Below are 20382 nucleotides of genomic sequence, written 5' to 3'. Positions count from 1 at the left end.
CAAATTATCTAAATCGTAAATTGTTCAACAGAGTGGACCAATTCAAACGAGAATAGCGGCCAAACACCAACGTCGCACCCGGCTACACCTACAGTTGCCGAACCAACAACGGCATCACGATCATCAGCATTGGAAACGACTAAAATCAATGGTAAACAGTTGCAGCATTTCGAAAAAGTTCATTTGGCTTGTTCACGGTGGCGGCGGTAGCAGCGTTAATTCGAAAAAAGGTCCAAAAGCGACGAGGTCATTGAAAAAAGGGAGCTGATTGAACTATCGATGTCATTCAATCACATACCAAAATTATTATTGTTTAGTCAGAATAAACAACAATGCAGGCTACCGCTCCTATGGAGATTTAGAGCATTTTGAAATGGCGATTATGATGATGATGATGTCCATGGCGCTGCTAAATACGGTCTTCACATTGAAGACGACTGATGGGAGCGATGACGACGATGGGAATACACCCTACCTGTGGTACAATCTTTCGACTGATTCGCGGCACTTCATATATATATTGGTAATGCGCCTCTGATTCACGAGGAAAACAGACGCAAAAAAGATAGCTGGCTTTTGAAATAATGACCCATTAGATCCTGCTAGAATAGATACGAAGTCGAATTAGCATCGTGGTCAAACGTAAGCAAAACATGGAAGACTATATTAGGGATGGAATGAAACGAGACATACAGATAGAATGAAAACGTCATGTTCCTGCTGCCCTAACATTTACTTGGTTTACTGTTGCTAATTATGTATGCATATTTATGTAACTAAACATAGAAGTGATAAGACTATGCCACAATATCTATTGGAATATGGAAAAATGTATAGAGAATGAAACAGGTGTAAGATAAGTAAAAAGTTGATGCAGAGATTCTGCGTTGATTAGGCTGGATCGGTTACAAGCACCAGATGGGTAGTAACCTTAATTATGGGATTTTAACGAGGATCGCCATTTTTGGAAAATCGTTATCGGAAATAGCTCACTTTCCCGTAATAGCCGAAACCACCTCGCCTATTTAATCAACCTAACACATGATTGAACAGGTTTACAACCAATAGGTTTGGCAGACTACAGGCGCAAACACACAGGACTAAACGTTTCGGGAACGCATCACTCTACATATACATAGCCATTTAAACGAGACGACAAGAGACTAAACACTGTCGCAGCTGACGGAAATTAAAATCACGTACGTACAATTTCAAGAGTAAATCCGTTTACAACTTCATCACATCTATAAGGAAATTACGACGTATTTCCACTAAACGTATATAGTATGTCTGTAGTGGAACAACGACGCACACGTATGTACCTCAGTCACCGAGCGTAGTATATATATCTGTCTATCGAACGAATGAAATTTATCGTTTCTGAGAAGAAGCCAGTGACGAGCCCAGCGGAAATGCACGCTTAGAACGTACATGCGTATATCTAGTATCGATTCCGGCACATCACTTCTTCCTGTAGCGGTCATCTGCATACATACATACCATAATATGCATATATATTCAAGAAACAGCTGGTCTTGCACTGGCAGTGAACGAACTGGCGCCGAAACGGATCACGCACGCACATGTAGCTATACGAACGAGAAGCACGATAAAACAACTGTCGACCACTTCATTGCAACGAGACTCGAGATATTGCTGCAGCTCATTTAGTTTTATCAGCGTCACAAATACCGTAGCCAGCCGTCACGACGTCGGACACCGCAGTGTACTGAGCGGACAGGGTGGGCGGCTGCCGACGCGTCGCTTTCCATCGCTTCGACTCTATCTAGCCGTTCTGCAAATGTTGCAAATGATTAATTGATATTATTTTCATTTATAACATGCAAGACGATTCAGCCAGCCGGTAGCAGCGCTGAAGGCTGCACTAGTGATCTATATATATATATATATATATGTATATACACGTTAACGTGAGCTTTGCGAGCTAGAAGCACATCAGGCTGCAAAAAAAAGGCAATATCGCAAAATGTCATCGTTACTGGCACAATCATCTAAGCACAAAATAGTGGGAAATACCATGAGATTATGGCGTACTATCAATGTCCTTAGGCTACAGTGGTATCGTTTAATCACGCTGGTGTTCCAATTACGGTGATCTTAGCACTAGGACACAACTCGACATCTTTCCCAGCGTTGTGCCCTTGTTATAAATGCGTTGTATCTTCTTAGAGTTCAGATAATTATATGACAAACTGGCCCATTGCCGTGGCTGTCGTCGTCACTCCTGTGGTTATCACCACTATTGATGCTGTCATCAACCGAATTATGACTGCCGGGGTCTCTCTCCGATAGTATGTCAACAGCCCAACGGCGTTCCCGCCAGATTCCCGTTCTCTCGGATAGTCATCTCTATAAGTTGCTGCTGCCGAGCAGACCAACGTCAACTGCATGAGCACGGTAAGTCTCGTGCATCAGTCTTTCTTTGGCTGGTGCTCGGAGAAAGATGCCAGATAGTATCGTCAGAGACAGCGGCAGTAGCCGCAGTCAGAGAAGTCGGCTCCATTTGCTTCCGCTACGCATACTCTCCTCGTTCATATCTTTGTTGTCGTTATTTAGTGTAGGCTGATGCTGTTATAAACGACGAGACACGATGGCTAGCGGGTGAACGGAGCTGGCCGAGGGCTCCTGCCGCAGCATCTTCGTAGAAGCGCTAGAATCATATTAATGGAGGTAGCAGCGGCGGCGGCGGCGGCGGCAGCAGCAGCGGCCGCCTTAATAGGGGGTCCCGGTGCCCCGCGTACAGCACGGGCTGATCGCGCGGCTATTTTAGTCTGACAACGACGACAATAACGTTATGGTAAAGCCACGCTTTTTCTTTTCTGTTAACGTGTAGCCTCTTGGCATAGACAGCTTCCCTAGCAAAAACGAATAGTCAGTGAGGTTACAATTGACAATATAGTTTTTCTTTGATATTTTCGTATTAAACGGGACTGACTTGGGTTCGGTTGCAGCCCCGCCACTTAACCCAAGAAATAATTGACTTCAAATCATGCGGAATCACTTCTCTCAAAAACGCCGGTAACAGCTGTGTCACCAGTGGCGGTCGCAATGAAAATGAAGCTTCGCCCACAGGAACAATAGGTTAATTGGTACTACGGGAACTGGCGTTGCCATAGTGAATTGCAAAAGACAACAGTGTAGATGTTTTATTAGATTTGTCGCTATTAGCAAATTAATGAAGACGGGAAGGTCGAGCAAATGGAACTTTTTGACCGTAACAGAGCCTGCATGTGCTCGTTCAATTTCACCAGACAGAAATAAAATCCACGAAGGCTATACAAACTGGGAAACTGGTATATAAATACGACAAACTGTTTGATCAACATTGTACATCTTTGTGACCGATTTACATAGCTAAGCGTCGCTCAAACTTTTTGGAAACGTATGTCTATCGAACCGTCCAATTAGGATACGTCGGCGTCAAATACGTTTGACGATTAATAAATGACTTCATTTAGATAAATTTTACTTTATTTTTTACTTTAGCCGCTGTCAATATTAGTGCCGTGACCGATGACGACGACAAGAACGATGATGATGATGATGGTGGCAAATTAAAAATGCCAACATGACCAACGAGTTGGCCAATATTTTAATTACGGGTATTACAACTACAATCGTTGGCTGCCGCCACTGTTCGCTGAATCAGCACAAAATAGCTCCGTTGTTCTCTGTTGTCTCAATGTGGCCCATGCCCTTGGCCCACTCAGACTCGGTGCTATCAAATAGTAAAACATTCATTCGTTCTATTCATATTAATTAACTGACGAATTAAATGGAAGGTGGTTTCATCATCCCTGTCTGATCCTGCGCGTCATTCAATGACCTCCGCCCTTAAGCTCTCGTCGCCTCTGATTCACAGCCAGCAGGGGCGGGGACGACGGCAGCATTCAAATCATTGTTTTGATCATGTCCTTTTCGTTGATTAATATTCAAACGTCAGGGCAAGACACCCATCGCCTCTATATTCGTTAGTCCAGGCAGGCCACGAGGTCGTCAGTTCGGTAACCTGTCAGTTCGTAAGCCTACGAAACGGTCGTCGATTTCATCGGAAGCGTTGCTTGCTCTCTTACGAATGCACAGTGCGGGTGGGTAGGTCCTAGACTCTTTGCGGAAGTCAGGACGAGCGCGTTCAATCGCAATTAGACGCAAATGAGGACAGCGTCAACACTGTGGCCTGTAACAGCAGCAGGCACCTGCAATCAACTGTCAATAATATAGTTCGTTGTTGCTGGATCGTAGTTTTCAGGGCGTCTCATTTTACGCCTAATCATGATTGAGGTACTAGGACAACAGGCGAGAGAGCTTTGGAACGCAGTAAAAACATTGCATCGACAGGCCGATTATAATAATGATAACAGGAACGAGCGCAGACTTTTGGCCTCGAGAAACGGATATGACAAATACAAAAGTAAGCGCAAATACATAAACGGCCTGACACTGCAATGAACGAACGTGCTTTAGGTATTTGTCTGTATTTATGAGGCAATTTTTGATCATGCATTGACTAGCGACAAGGGTCGGCGACATTACGAATCGACGTTATAAACATAAGCGTACAGGGAGATATGATAGGTCTGTGGTATATTCAGACTATTCGATGCTGGCGTAGCTGTTATCTAAACGATTTGTTTTTCCTCAATGTATTTTTTGTCTATCCGCACAGACTATACTACTGTTCGTGGCGCATGTATAATGAGTACTTTGCATTAAAATTGTATTTAGTAGGAAAGCAGCTGGCCTTAGACTGTCTAGTAGTTTACTGGGAATTGAACGCGGATTGCGGATAAGGGCTATATGTGAGCGTTAATTATAGCTTTTAAGTGAATAGGGTCCAATAGCAATCAATATACAAATATTTGAAGTCACAGCAGCTGGTCAATAAGTGGACGGAAATAACAATACAGTATAACTGACTTGCTGAGTTCTGCTAAAGTACGTGCGCAAATACGTACATGCATTTTATACATTCAATATGCACGGACGAAACCCCATGTGGTGTCCACTAGCCAAACCAGAACTAACTCAAGTTAACCTGCGAGGCGAAATTCTAATGCAAACCCGGTATGCTAGGGACCAACTATTAATGTTAGTTGAATTCACCTTATTAGTAATGCATGCTTTTCTATTTAATTGCTCGGTCAAATTCGCTTTTTTTTCTCTTTGGCGGCGTCTATTACCTCCTTCCCCATGCTCCCTGCTCGCGTCAAGGGGCGATAGAGATTTGGTGCACGTTAATGACACACAAATGTCCAGCGCCGGTGCATACAAGTATAGTACCCCCACCATGTTATCAAATGAAGGCGAGAGCCCAAATTTAAATCAGACCGCCCATGCAGCAGTGGACGCTGCTTCTCAAAGATGCGGCATCGTATATGGTGGCGCTGGTGACGGCGACGGCGACGGTGCCGGTGGCCGGCGGCAAATTTGAAATAAAACCTTTGCAGGCGGGACTGGTCATGATTTCGTTAATGCAATTCTATCGTGCCATCCTTCGTTGAGACGTCCTTCGCCTTCATCGCGGCAGCAGTGGCAGTAAAAGATCAATGATCAGCTAGGATCAACCGATGGTCGAGTGAAGAACCACCGATGTATGAGTAGCCCAGAAGGAGGAAGTGTACCATCAGACCCTTAACACTGGACCATCATTCTATCTCCCGTCAACAGCATTAATATCACGACGTTGGCTATACGAGATAATGGTTTTTTGAAAAGTCCACTATAAATAGTGGTACGAAAGGCTATATTATGCATCAACGCCAGCAGGATACAGAGCAAAACAACTTGCGGTGTTCAAGAATAACAAGTATACGACTGTATTATACTATCATAGAAATAACTATATTTGCCGAAATTTTCATAGAAATTGTTTCACTTAATATGCTTCAAAAGATTTAAAGTAAGCGGTTGGTGTGGCATCCGGTTATAGGTGAATGTCGGTATCACGCATTATTCAGATGCTACCTATTACATAGAAAGCTCCGCTGCTTCTGCTTGAGTACGAATGTCTTACGGTGATTTATAAAACTGTAGTTTATAATTGCTATTTAGTTCATCTAAATCAACTAGCTTAATTAGCCAAAAGAAATAAGGGAATTTTTTTTTACAAAAGGCTGCATGTTACTATAAATATTCAACAATATGAGAGTCTATTATTATTCTAGATCTACTTCGGAGTTTCTTTGATGCTTTGTTATTGCAGTTAGTGGAAGAGTCCGTCATTTACTGGCTAATTTTAGCCTCACCGGCATCGTATCACAATAGTTTTAAAATTGATTGACGAGTATTAATCACGCGAATGACACCGAGACTAACTTATCGAGTGCTTGCCACTAGAATAGATCCAGGGTTTGCTAGTAGGGATAATTAAATATTTTTAAGGTCTATTGCCCGTAGACCGTATGAAGCTTTACCATCCTGCCAATATGATGAACTTTATCATAAAGGAATAAGAATAATGATGCCTAAATGAAATAGGCCTCAAGGTAACTTTATCTGCTTGTGATTTGACAGTGCTTCACTACTCAACACTCTAGACGTTTCACTCCCGACCATCATAGCATTCGCGGCATAGCTATATACTTCATCGCTAGAGGAACACGTGATAATAATCAATGGCGATTTTTAGTCCGTTTTATCGTGAGTGGCTGACGGCTTGGATGCTTTTTGGAGACCGGCGAGGAACGCACTAGTCTCTCGGAGCCACAAGGAGGTGATTAGCAAACGTACAGTATACTTATATCATGGACTCGCCGGCGAGCACTCAGATCCGTATTGGGTTTAATCACCGCCAGCCGCGCGATTATGGCGTGCTTGTCATAAGCGCATTCTTTGCGCTTGGCCGGACGGGGTATCGATAGTGACAGCGATAGACTTATACCACTTGACTTCTCAATGTTACATGTCCGCTTGCGTTTCCCTGCAGCCCTCGAAGATATCGATTCGTTTATTCTCATATCCATCCACCCCATTAACCTCCGCAATCTCATCATCGGAGAAACACACCCCAGCACAGAGCAACTATGAGCAACAGCACAGATGCGATTTAAACATTCAGACACACACTGTTACACACAAACCCAAACTTAATTTGATTTGTATCTGTGGTGGACGTTGCGACATTGGCAGGTCTGTCGCTCCTTTCACTGGGATAATGAAACGAGACTCTAAATCTAAATATTTGAGCGAATCAAGCGGGCAAGAACTATCTGAGCGAATATTGTTCATTATTGCTCCTGCGTTTTTTCTTTTATCTTTATAAATTGTGCTGCTGCTGATGCCGCCGCCGCAGTTGCGTTCATCTTGGTAACAGGGTTTCCCTATCGCTAACTCCGACGAAGGCACACACCAACAACCCATAGACAGGTACATATAGCGACGACCACTCGCCGAAATAATACTAATTTGATATTAATTACTTGCGGAGGCTGCAGCTGGAGTTTCAGCAGCCGCCACAGATTCCTCTGTAACCGCCTGTTTGGCAACATCGCAACATGGTTTGGCCGGCAATTCCAGGGCGGTTAACGCTGGCAACGCTTTTGCACAAGCCATGCAGCCGCCGTCAGATCGACTTCTGACCGTTCTGAGACTAGCCGTTGATCGATCCTGGTTGATGCCTATGGCCGGTTATTGATCTGCGGATCGCATCCCTCTGAGTCGAATACATAAGTGGAACCCAGGAAAGGAGAAGTCCCGTGCGAGACGGACTTCATTGTATAAAGACTTTGTCAACGTGATTGGGCGACTAGGCCGAACGTTGTATTGATAGGCTAGCGAACGCCACGCACGTGCATAGACGTACAGGATACACACTCGTGCATATCGTAATATTCAAGCAGTGGCTGTGATAATAATCCTTAACTTGAGAAAAATGACAATCTCGATAAATCTACCATGACAAATCGCTAGTGTTTTACCGTAATTCGTACAAGAACATTGTTTTGCGTTCTCGTTATTTTTACATCATCCGATGCCGAATTGATTAGACAACTGTATCATATTAGCTTTGTTTACAAGGTTCATATAGAGGATTTTGATCAGCGCCATCGACGATGCAAAGAGCTCCGGGTAAGCTCCTGTACATATGCAGAAATATATCTCGATAACCGAATAGGGCAACTTCTAAGTATAAATCGTTATATTGAACGTGATATTGAAACCATCCCTCAAACAAGATTTTGTCTCGCAAGTGATAACTAACGTTAATGCGACGGTATATAGCAGCACCGCTGTCCTATACGGCTGATAGCTCTATTCTAAATAAAATGGAAGCTAAATTGATTAACAATTAAGCATTACTTTCTATATATAATGCACGGGTGTGAATGAATCGAGTTAGGTTAGCTGGTTTGATTTACGTCAATGATTGTCATTAAGGCAAGAGAAAACGTGACTACGCAGCCATGTCAGTCAACATGATCAAAGCTCTTTCGACTACCATTGCCGAACGAAGTCGTGCTACCTTCGCCCATATTAGCGTTGTAACGGCAAGGACCGGCATAGCCAGCACAGTAAACGCTTCACTGCGGTCACACTGTTTGTGAAACGTAACAAATCATGCGAGCGAGAAAATTCGTAAAAAAAAAACTCGGCAATACCATTTATCAGCCAGCCCGACTCAGGGCAAACCTTTTCGACCGCGGCCGGCCCATCTCTGGTTGCCTCCCCTTACCGATGATCGCGACATTGCAGCCAATTTTGCTAGTAGCCCTTAGTGTTGTTGCTGGCTTGTCTGCTGCCATCAGATACCCAATTGGGGTCGGTTGGTAGCTTGGTGGCTGGGTAGATGTGTGGCTCCCACACGGGCCACGCGTCTGGGCCTGTTTGCCTCGCAGCGAAAAGCTCTGGGTCCTTGGACTCTAGGCCTTAACGCAGTCGTTTAACTATGAAGCCGGAGAGGAACGCAGGCTCTCAGGCTGAACTGGTAAAGACAATCAGGGTGCAGCCAGTCGAACTGCCAGCCGCCAGCTAGCGAGCTAGCTGTATACTGTGTACGTATTTGTGTGGTAGAATGTAGGCGAGTGAGACGGCGATGTGGATGTGTCTGTGTGTGTGTGGGTGTGTATGTCTGTCAGTTTGTCCGCTCGACCGCTGATCTGCCTCTTTGCCGACGGTCGCTGCCTGGTTCCCGGCGGTTGTGTGCAACGGCGTACGTGTCTTCTTTCTAATTAAAATATTAATTAAGAGAGAATAATACCGTGCGAGAGCTGAAGCAGCAGCTCAATATTATGAGGCTGCACGGGCGCCCGGCGGCACTATAAAGGGGGGGGGGGGTATTCGAGCTAGGGCGACCAAGAAAAGGAGGGGTGGGGGATATGGGATAGCTACGGGGAGTTCTGACGGCATCATGGGGGCCTCCGGACGGAACTAGGGTAGGAGAAAACACGGCAGTAACCGACCGACCAGCAGCCCAACCCAGGCTTACTCGGCGCAGTCCGTCGCCAGCGTTAGCGGGAGAGGCATGCGAACGGCAGATAAACCTCGTTAGTCCTGCCCGTTTTCCGTTTCTCGCCATACCCCCCTCCCCCCTGTTTTCCCTCTCTATCTCCTTCTTTCTTTCTCTGTCTTTCCCACCCATAGTTTCCTCAAATTCCCCTCCTCCCCTATTTCTTTAGTGTGTTGGCTAACTCAATGAAACTCCTGCCCGGACCAAACCCCCGAGTTGAGCGCCCTCTAGCGACGTTGTATCGATCGGGAGGCCGCCCGTAGCCCCTTTGGCCCCCCAGAGTCCCTACCAGTCCGTCTCCTTGGCCTGGCCACAGTTGAGCCGCATCCCCAGAATCCTCCCGCTACCCTTCTACTGGCCTAGCTGCCGCTACTAGATGTGCGGTGCTGGTAGCAGCAGTGCGGAAGAGGAAAGTGGGCAGTGGAGGCGGCTGGTGACTCTGTGTGCATCTGTGCGTTCCTCTGCCGGCTGAGGCGGTTACAGCGGCGCTGGTGCACGAGCGAGCGAGTCAATGTGTGTGTGTTTGTACGTGTGTATCGTGTATTATAGTAATGAACCAATCACACAAATGAGATCCCCACTTACTCAGCTGGCGCTCTCATTCAGACCCCTCTCTTCTGTCTCTCTAATTTTATCTCCCTCTTTCTCTTTCTTCGTTTGCTCCTCGCTTGTTGGAACTCTTTTTCAAGAGACGATAACCACAACAACAACCGTGGGTTTAACAATGCAAGCAGTAATGGCAAAGGGCTTCAACTCCGACACGGACGCCACCGCCGTCGCTGGCATCGTTACCAACGAGGACGAGATTTAACGAACTAGAGATGCGTGGCGATCGGACGAGCAGGCGGACGCCGCTGAACGCGCCGCGGGCGTTCCACCAAGCAATCGAAGTAACTGCTGTGTGCCGCTGCTGGCGCAGCAGCCGTAACACTGGTCCGAGAATGACTACTACTTATACATGGAAATAGTGCGAAAGCTCGCCAGTCATACAACCAACTAGACGCAACAGCCATTGCAAGCAAAGCCACCAACGGCCGTCCAACCGTTTTTATCACCAACACTGCCACCGCTCGCCATCAAAATGTCCCTCGGTACCACGAAAAAATAAAATAAGTAAAATTAGGGAAAAAAAACCCGAGCAAATACGATAGACAAAGACGGTAGGGAAAAACAAATGCCACTGCAAGAACTGCTGGGTCTTGTGGCTGTCGCCCCCAGACATTGTTGTACTAGGCCACACCGGTATATGCGGATCATAGTTGCGAAGGGGTGCAGCGGGTGGGGTTAAAGAGCTGGTCGTATCTACGGGACAGTGGTCAAGGGGAAGCCAAAAGATTCGAATAGATTCGACCGCCTTCGTAGCTGTGCCGTTATTGCGTCTGCCAGCAGCTTTCAACCCTGCAGCGGCTGTTCGATTATAGAGCGCCAACTCGCGCAGAATTCCCATTGACTCTAAGAGGCCAGCCCGTCCCGGACATCTTTTCTTGTGGTGTAGCCATTGGAATTCTTTGCAATAGTGCGAGGAGCATTGCACATCCCAGACGAGGTGTAGCCTTCAGGAAAATCTCCTCAAACAGCATGACATCTAATAAAACACACACTCACACAGATACATACTCAGACACACACACATGCACAGGCATTTAAAGAAAAACATACTTTCTATTAGGGGTAACGCAGTTATTTAAAACTACCTCGACTTGATACGACAAGGTACACTGAAACTGGTATGATCTGATAGGAATTGTGTAGTGTTATGTACAGCCATTAATAATAGTTTAGTATGAGTTAACTACCACAAAAAAAGTTATACACATTCCTCTGTACCTTTTAAAAGACATTAAATAGCATCGATATTACAGAACTTACTGCAACAACTTGCTTTACGAGTGCCCAACTATTAAAGAAAATTTAATTATTTCATTGGCAAAAAACAAAAAAGAACTATATTGAAAAATCTGCGACATTTTTAATTACACCTACACAAAAGCCATGAACAATACGTTCAGAACCATTATACATCACCTAATCGTAATGATAATATATCAGCGCGACACGTTTTCATATGTCCATTGCTTGCCCCGTTAGTTAAGCCATATGCTCCACACACTAACAAATCTACGGAGCGCTCGAATAGATTATGACGAGCGATAAATCACTTTCTAGATAGACGCCCATTTCTGTTTCCTTTTCATCCTCCTTTCTCTGCGTCACTCCCTTTTCCTGTGGCGTCCTTTTTTTCTCATTCTTCTTTAGGCGGGCCGTCGACTTTGCCCCTCTATCATATCGCCTCTTGCCCTTATCGGCTTCCTCTTTCATTTCCCGTCGGCAAAGCGAATCACTCCCATCCTCCCAAATGCTCGTTGATGTGCTGCAATTGCGTCCGGAGCAGCAGAAAGTGGGATGAAGTCCATCATCCTCGGAACAGGTCGCCTCTTTCCCCTTTCCTTCACAAACGATCCCCCGGGGAAAGGCCGTTGCCCGTTGAACCCTCAAAAGCGTTTGGGCCCTTGGCAAACGCACGTTGCTTGCGTTAAGCCGCGTGTTAGATCGCAACTAACTCTGCCTTTACTTGCGTCATCATACCATACATATATATGTACGAGATTTATGTACATACATATAAACCACGCTGACAAGACGTTTCTATTGTGTCCTTGCTTGTCCCCGCTGTTGCCTTCTCTTTGTCGTCATCTTTTAAACGCGCTGGTGGTGCTCGCCTGTAAGCACTTGCCTACCGCTGCTCTAAAAATGATCTTTTCAATTCGTTCTATCTACACCCATCTGGCTAGTTGTCCATATACCCGTACAAGGAGCTATGGCTTCGCACATTCACCGACATATCTACTCGTATAGAGGACCCGTTTCGTTCGCGCTTCGATCTGCCATTTGTTTCACAGCTTACATAGAAGCTTACACTCACTAACAGACAAACTCTCTCACACACGCCACAAATACATATCCTCTATCTAGCTGTATGTGATACCCCTGTTCGTCGCCTCCCCGTACCCTTGCGCGCACAGCAAAGCCATTTTCCCGCCGTCACTGCTTCTGCCGTCGTGGGAAGTGTGGGCGGCTGACTGAAGTGGTGATGTCGGTGCGGGCTCCTTCTTCAACTCCGTCGCTTTGCAATGCTCGGCTACCGGTGCAGCAATTGCCTAAAGGAACCACCTTTTCCCTGACTGCAATGGCGTAGGGAGCAGCAGAAGCAGCATTAGCAGCATGGTGCTCCTTGAAAGGAAGGAGGCGCGCGCGTTCGTTCACTCACTCACTCACTCACTCACTCACTCACTCACTCACTCGCTCGCTCGCCTGCCTGCCTGCCTGCCCGACCGACCGCCCGCCCGCCCGCTAGACTGCTCGCGTAGACTTTTTAATAAAATACACTTCAACTCATCCCCACTATTTTCCCCATCCCTGTACTCGTCCGGTCTGATCCCTCTGCTGCTACTACCACTGCCTGAAAGCCGTACTCGCCTGCCTGCCCCTGCTCCGGCGTGCCTGTCTAAAGCACCATACACCAAATCCCGAAGCGACAGCTGCGCCTCCTGTCGGGAACGAAAAGGGGACGGACAACGCGGAATGGAAATAGTGGGGGTTCTCTTCTGTTGCTGCCGCGTTGATAGTGGAAGCGGCAGTAGCGGCCTGCGGCGTAGCACAACGCAGGAGCAGTGACGGCTGCAGCGGTAGCGGCAGCCGAAGCAGCCCATATACACACAGTACAATATCGGGCAATAACATCGCCGAAATGGCTTGCCCGAGGAGACCGACTGGGCTCACTGGCTGCTGAAGGGATGCCAACGGTCGCGGCGGCAGTGACGGCGACCCCCTTACGGCCTCCTAGAGGGCGCTGTCGTCTCCAGGGGGAAATTGAGGGTCGTTAGACCCCTATTTTGTCTCTCTACCATAGGAAGAGAGACAGGCTGATAATGGGTATGTAAGGGGGCGGCGGTGGCAGCAGGCTGGGCAGCGCGGGCACTATGAGGGGATACTGGCGGGACAGCCGGCTGAAAAGGGGCTGCCAGAGGCTACTAAGAATGATAGCGCAAAGCGATTTGGAAGCTTTAGGGGACAGGGGAACAAGAAGAGTTCGGGAGTGGCGAATGCCAAGAGAATAGGGGGAGCAACGCCAATGGGGCAAACGGACCAGACACTGGTGTAATGTTACGATTTGGCGGAGGTGAGCGTCGACTAGCAAGATACGAATGATCGATTTGTTCATTGGTGTGGTGGCTGTGTAGCCGTGTGGCTGGGAATTGAAGCGGCTGGAGGTAAAGCTGGTCTCCAGTGGCCGCGCAAGCGATGGAATGGGTGATTGTGGTGTTGGCTACTATTGGCAGTGGGTACTTGGGGGAGCGGACGGTCGCGGGACCTTCCTATGGAAACGGATCTCACAATTCGATGATTATCAGCCGGGTGTAGGGGCCTCAACCATTTTTTTGCACGAACCCTTTACTCAACACCGCCCAACATATACATGTATATATATATTTCTTTTCCCATATTCCAGCTAGTCAGTTCTACTCAATATAGGGAAAATTCCTTTCGAGTCGGAAGGCAAAGAGCTGGGACAGAAGAGGCTGATAAGGGACGAAGGGTAGGAAAACTGATACAGCAGGCCATAGCACACTAATTTACAATGTCGTAGTCGACGCAATGACTTGATAGATCTCTATTGGCTTCGAGTCTAGGGTCGTCGTTGGTTGAGCACAATAGTAACAATGGCTGAGATGTAAATGTCATATGTGTGTCACCATTTGTGTGTAACGTTTTCGAAGACTATGTCATTACATAGGTGCTAATCAGTCAGAATCAGTGTCTAGAGCAAATAAGTAGGTGTAAGTTAAAGTAAATAAGTAAGTAAGACTAAGTCTAGCTTAACATTGTACAAACTTTGCACAGCTTTTTCAAATCTCCCACTATTAGAAATTTTACGTACAGGTAACTTCGACAATCGTAAGCCAAAGGAAATCGTTATCAATAATATTGTTATAGCATTTACTCGCTATTTAACCTGCACCTATATATATATATATATATATTTAAATCGAATCGGTTGCAAAGCACACTGTGCACGTAGCAACCGACACGAAAATTTTCATTATTTACTAAGTTTCAAGTTAAACATTCATTATTTCTAACGGAAAAACAAACAACTAGTTGTGGTTTTAATTAAAGAGATCCGTAAGTATGGTTGTTTCCGGTGCCTTGGAATGATGATATTTTTCAGTTCATTTGCTATTCGCTTAAATCAACTGTACTGTACACATTTATTCATGGGCCTTCACCATTAAACGCAGCCCCGACGTGATGAGGAATTGTTTTTGATATCATCCTTTACACCGTTGTCATCGAAAGAAAGCAACGCCGGCATCGCTTCGAAGCTTCTTTAATGGCTCAATTTACGGTAGAGTAGCAAACTGCTACCTTGATTTGCGGTTCCATTTTCGTCCTACTCCTTCCCCTGCTTCGACGTTATTTCGCTAAGTTATTCTTTTAATCATATTTTAGACAGTACGAAGGAATCACTTAATAATGATTAGGTAGGGCGTGATTTGTTGAAAATACTATATATATTTCGTATATATATATAGACGCAGACGTATAAACGCAGACGTATTCCTTGAGGGTAAAGCCAGGACGGACCGAGTCTGCGTCGGTGTAAGTATCTGTTAAGCTATTTCGTGCATGATATTTTTTTACATTACGGGGCAATTGACGTTTTTATTCCTATTCCTCTGTATGTTTTCTTTGTCGTTCTGCTGTATGGGCCTGTTACCATAGGCTGTATCGGCCGCGAGCGGCTGGTGAAGCGGGCGACGAAGTCACAGACCTAGCGACATCAACCAGATGTTAGTACGAAGCATGACTTGCTGACTTACTCCGACGAACATACCCCTCTACACCCTATAGCAGTCAGGTGAGCAGGGCAAGACGGAGCAGCAGACAAATGGAGATAAAGCTAGCCAAAAAGGAATACAACATTATGTAGCAACCTCCTAATAGGAGCAGCGGCAGAAATTTAAGCGACGACGTAAATATAGAAGAGTTGTCCAGTAGAATGGTCCCCTTTTGCTAGATGGAGTCGGTTGGTCCCCGTCCGTCTGTAACAATATTGCTGATTTTATTTTTCCTGTCGTTGTAGACAATTATAATTGTTGGAACGGATGCGACAATGCTTTTACGAGGCCCAGGTACCCTTAGATTCATTCAAGTGACAATAGGTTTGATACTTGACATCTGGATAGTTTTATGGCTTTCCTGTGGTTGTCGTACGTGACACAATTCGAGCTAATTAGTGCTTGCTTAATAGTACTCTGCTCCGTCGATTTATCGCTAATGATATCCAGACAGCGTATATGGAATACTCGAGAAAAATTGATTTTGTTTGGGCGCTCTGGGAAGTAGCAATCAAAAAATGTTTTTAAATGTCGTACGATCTCAGCCATGTCGCATCGACTAACGTGGAAACCTTATTGCCAACATTCAGCACGCCAACAGGCACCAAGCACTGGAACTATACTAAATACTCAAACGTATCCTTTAAACACTATAAAAATAACGGACCCAAACGCAAAACTGGTCAAGTAACCGATCTGAGAAGGTGCAGTTAGTTTTAATATCTAACGGCGTACATAATGAATCAACCAGTAGTATGACTAAGTAATTACGTTAGTAATATATGTATGTGTGTGTGTGTATGTGTTTGTTACTAAACACCTAAACTTCTATCATTGAATCTCGGTGATAGTAAGAACTGAATCCAACAGCGAATCTCTTAACCATTTTAAATCGCAGACAAGCTATGTTGACAATAACTTACTGGCTTGGTATACCTTTGGGTGGCAACTTCGACACTGAAAAGATAGATGGCAACTATATTTACCAGGTTAATTAATTTTGTACGATTGGCTCAATCTTGTTTCTGCCCACAAATAGGATCGTAAGAGCAACAGCGCTTTTGACTGGTGGCAACTGCGTGTGAGGGGTAAACTTGGAGGTAGCCATACAACACACTGGGCCGCGTTTTCGGCCAAGTCACACCCAATGTTGGCGGAATTAGGCCCGCATTCTGCAGGAAATGACCACCAGCAAAGAGAGGGACGTCAACAAGCAGTTACGGCGAGCTTCATGGAATATAGTAGTAGCAAAGAAACGTGTAGCCCTAGCGTCAGTTTATTCTGACGCATTTCACAATTGCACGCCGCGCTTTAGTTGTTGCCAGTTAGGCTTGCTTTATCCGTATACTTGTACATCGTTAGTATTAAACGCGAACGCATCACGACAAGGCGTAGGCAATATTTATTATTAAGGAAAATTTTATTTTCATATATATATATATATCATTTATACCTGAGCAGGCAGCTGTACCCTCCATTGTATATATTCTACAGATATTTATTAAACTTCGTTATGCTTGGTAGTGTTAACGCGCTGACATTTTCAGAAGCACTACACGCTAGCGGACAAATGGCTATAACAGCACACAGTTTCGATGCATGCTGCACCAAACTGATCTTCAGTCAATGCCCCGCTCCAGCATATTCGATCACGATGTGAAATGCGGGGCTTCTGCTACAAAATAACCCACAGTCATATCGTCTGCATTTCACTAAGCACCGACTGAACGATATTTCAGCTTCTTCCTTAACCTTTTGTTGCCCATTAAATGAACTGAGACGTCTGCTGCTTGTTCTCATAGAAATCATAAAACTGTCGAAAGCTTCCCATCGAGTGGGTCGCTTGGGTCTGGCTAAAAAACATAATAGGAATTCCACGAGCATCTAGTCGAAGCAATGTCGGGGACATTCGAAGTACATGATCGGGCATATATGCTCCGTAATAACATCGTAATAGCAAGCATATATAACTCGAGGTGGTAGCATCTCAGAAGTCGATACGGCGATATTCACAGTTCCAGCCTTCATTTGATCCGATCTGGCTTGTTATGGCTTAGCGACAAAAATGTGCAACACGTTTTCTATCAATGTATGCATTTGTTAACGGAGATAAATTATCGAGAGATGCTTTGACGGTAACCCATGTGGCCTCGGACAGACAAGCCCAATCTAATCATGTTTATTTATTCGTTCTTTTTTTTGTATTTGTTGTCCATCTAATAAACGTCAATAGACATTATACTGGTTATAAAGCCAGGGCGGTATCTGCTTGTCAGGCTACCGGCCAGGTAATGACTGACTGTCGGCTCTTTGCTGATTCATCACTGCAGCAGTGGCCTCGAATCCTGCTGAGTTATAAATGAAGTAAATATTAGAGGGACCATTACAAGTTTAGGCAGTCATTTGCTCATGTAACGTTTCGAGTTGACTAATGGAGGAGAGGTATACAAAGAGCCTCGTTACCATCTATTGATACCCGTTACTAACCCGTGATAACTATTAATACCCGTTAGCATTTACCTGGTTTTATATATTTGGCTGAGATATACGAAATGCCAATAAAATGGAAAGCTCCTCTTATGGATGTATCAAATGAAAATGGCAGGGATAATCTTAAAAAAGGTATATTGTAAAATTGTGTGCATAAATTTCTTTCTTGTTTATAAGTACGTCTTTGTAAGGGGTAAGTATATATTATGGACGAGCGCTAAATGTAATCTATGGGGAAAGCCAATCATATACAGATAACTACAACATTGCATTAATATGCAGCCATAGTAATAGTATAATCAACACAAAATTTATACAATTATCCTGCTACTGTGTCTACGAATCACCAGCACTGATCATCAACTAACACAACAGAAAATTGAGTACATTTTATCACCCTTCACATCAACGTCACACAATATCAATTGTCTCTATTGAACATATATATGCAAAGAGTGTCATATAATTTGAATGAATGATATAATATTATCCTTTTTACATATATAATAGTCGCCATATGTTACCACCACATTATAGCAAGAGTATTTGTTATTCAGTCCTGTTATAGACGGGTTACAAAAGTTCTAGGGGCCTATAGCTATTTTTTTTTAGGCCAAAGGATCCATATCCCTGCGGCTGATCGCCGAACAATTATCGTCTACGTGTTTCGCGACGTATTCTCTTTCCTGTCTCGTTTTTCTGTTTTTTTTTCCATTTCTTAAGCTTGCACTATGATCTTTACTGCCCCCGGTGTTTTCGCTGTCCTATAACACACACTATCGCTATTTTATACGCTGTTGTTGTTGTTGTTGCAGCTGCTCCAGGAGCTACCCTCCTGCAACGCGGCTGCTGCTTGATAGCGATAACGAATGAATAGCAGCGGATGATGGTGGTGGTGGTGGTGGTGGTGGTGGTGCTGCTGCTGCTGCTGCTGCTGCTGCCGCCGCCAGCCATAGCCGCCGATCCAAGATGTCTCTTCGATGGCTGCCGCCGCGACCGCCTGTCTGCCCGTTCGCTAATAAGCAGTAGCAGGAGCAAAAGCATATTCGTTAGTATTCCCCAACCCGATCCCCGGTCTCGTGCTCGCTCAGAGTCAGGCCTGAGCGGAGAAGTCGAGGGGGAAGACTAGGTCTGGGAAAGCAGTCAGAGAAAGCCGCGCGAGAAACAGGGAGAAAAAAGAAGAGAGAAGAGCCTGGTTGGCCAGGCATGTGTGGATATGGTGCAGAAGACATACATAGAGATGCGGAATGCAAAAGGGGTGACTGGGAAAGGAGGCCGAAAGGGGCTGGCAGGAAAAAGGGCGAGAGAGAGCACAGTTGAAACAGAAGAAAGAAGGAGGGAGAACAGGCCGCTATGGTAGAAGGGGATAAGAGTATATGAGAGGAAGAAGACAAGAGAGACAGGTGAAGTAGAAGTGCAGTAGCGGGGAGAGAGTACTCGGGGGTCAAGGGATAAGGGGGCGCGACGAGCTGACTAGCTATGCGGGGAAACGATGGGGCCTTTGAGAGTAATGAGACTGACGGGATGAACGCCGGGGCGAAAGTGGGGTTGCTTTAGCTTTGGGCTTTTTCGTTAATTGAAATTAAACATAATCTCCAGATAATGACACAGTTCGTTAGTGACGACGCCGCGCTTTTCGGATGGGCCCTGGAGCCGCCGATGGCGGTACCGAAGCCCACCGCACAGTCAAAGTACTCTCGTCCTGCTAGCTTCCTTTCCACATTCGTTCCGATGCAGCCGTCTGCACAAGTCCTGAAGCCAATGCCCTCATCTTCCAAAGATATGGGAATGAACCAGCCAGTAAGTCAGCCTGCCTGCCGTCGTTGCCTCAACCAACCTCACGAGCCGTCATCCTCGCCCTACACAATTCAATACAACTATTACTGAAAGGTCCCCGTTGCTAACCCAAACACCAAACAACGATCCGCTTCTCGAGACCTTTCCTCGTTCCACGCACCTAGCCCTATCTAGAAGGGGGTGACAGCGCTACAAACGACAGCAATAGCCGTGGCGGCTACGCTCGTTACTTAAAAGTGGACCAGAGATCTCTAGACTCCACTCATTGTTCGTCAAGGCTGGGGGCCGCAGAAGCAGCAGCATAAGCTTTAAAGGAATAGCGGTTCGCTTTTCCCGTTCTCTCTGACTGTTTCCTACTATTGGTACAAAGCGTCACTGCTGCTATTGGAAATATTACCTTTTTTCGGTTTGCCACTACTGCCGATGGTAGAATCAAAATGTAATAACGGACACACACAACAATGAATCAACCGACTGGTCGTCCGCACGCCAGCTCGTCTGCCCGCCCATAGGCTCTCTCTATGGAGTTCATTGTGTAAATATTTTTCTATAATTTTTTTCTAGATCATCGCTTCCACCGGGACAACGCGTAAAGATGATATCTTTGTCGCTGGGAACTGCTACATTCGGCTACGTTTACTTGACTATATCCGTTTCCCTTAAAAAACAGGTTTGCTTTGAAAATCTTGGCAGCGTCTTTTCGAGCTTTTGTTTCATGCTGGACAGTTG

At 45.5% G+C, this 20382-nt stretch overlaps 1 protein-coding gene and 1 long non-coding RNA gene across 2 annotated transcripts in view; both read right to left on the bottom strand.

Annotated features, from left to right (window-relative positions):
* The window catches only part of LOC111249814 (LIM domain transcription factor LMO4-like), a 126037-nt gene that overhangs the window by 97367 nt on the left and 8288 nt on the right, over window positions 1–20382 (bottom strand). The window lies entirely within an intron of this gene.
* Window positions 1–20382, bottom strand: part of LOC147758861 (uncharacterized) — a 44640-nt gene that overhangs the window by 15975 nt on the left and 8283 nt on the right. Inside the window, exon 3 of the long non-coding RNA XR_015319083.1 lies at window positions 1208–18871. This is a non-coding gene — a long non-coding RNA (uncharacterized LOC147758861). The remainder of the gene's footprint in view (window positions 1–1207; window positions 18872–20382) is intronic.

Source organism: Varroa destructor, unplaced genomic scaffold (genome assembly GCF_002443255.2).
Source record: "Varroa destructor unplaced genomic scaffold, Vdes_3.0 BEIS01000001.1, whole genome shotgun sequence".
Lineage (NCBI taxonomy): Eukaryota > Metazoa > Arthropoda > Arachnida > Mesostigmata > Varroidae > Varroa > Varroa destructor.
The sequence above is the reverse complement of the archived record's forward strand: the minus strand, read 5'-3'. Positions and strand labels throughout refer to the sequence as shown.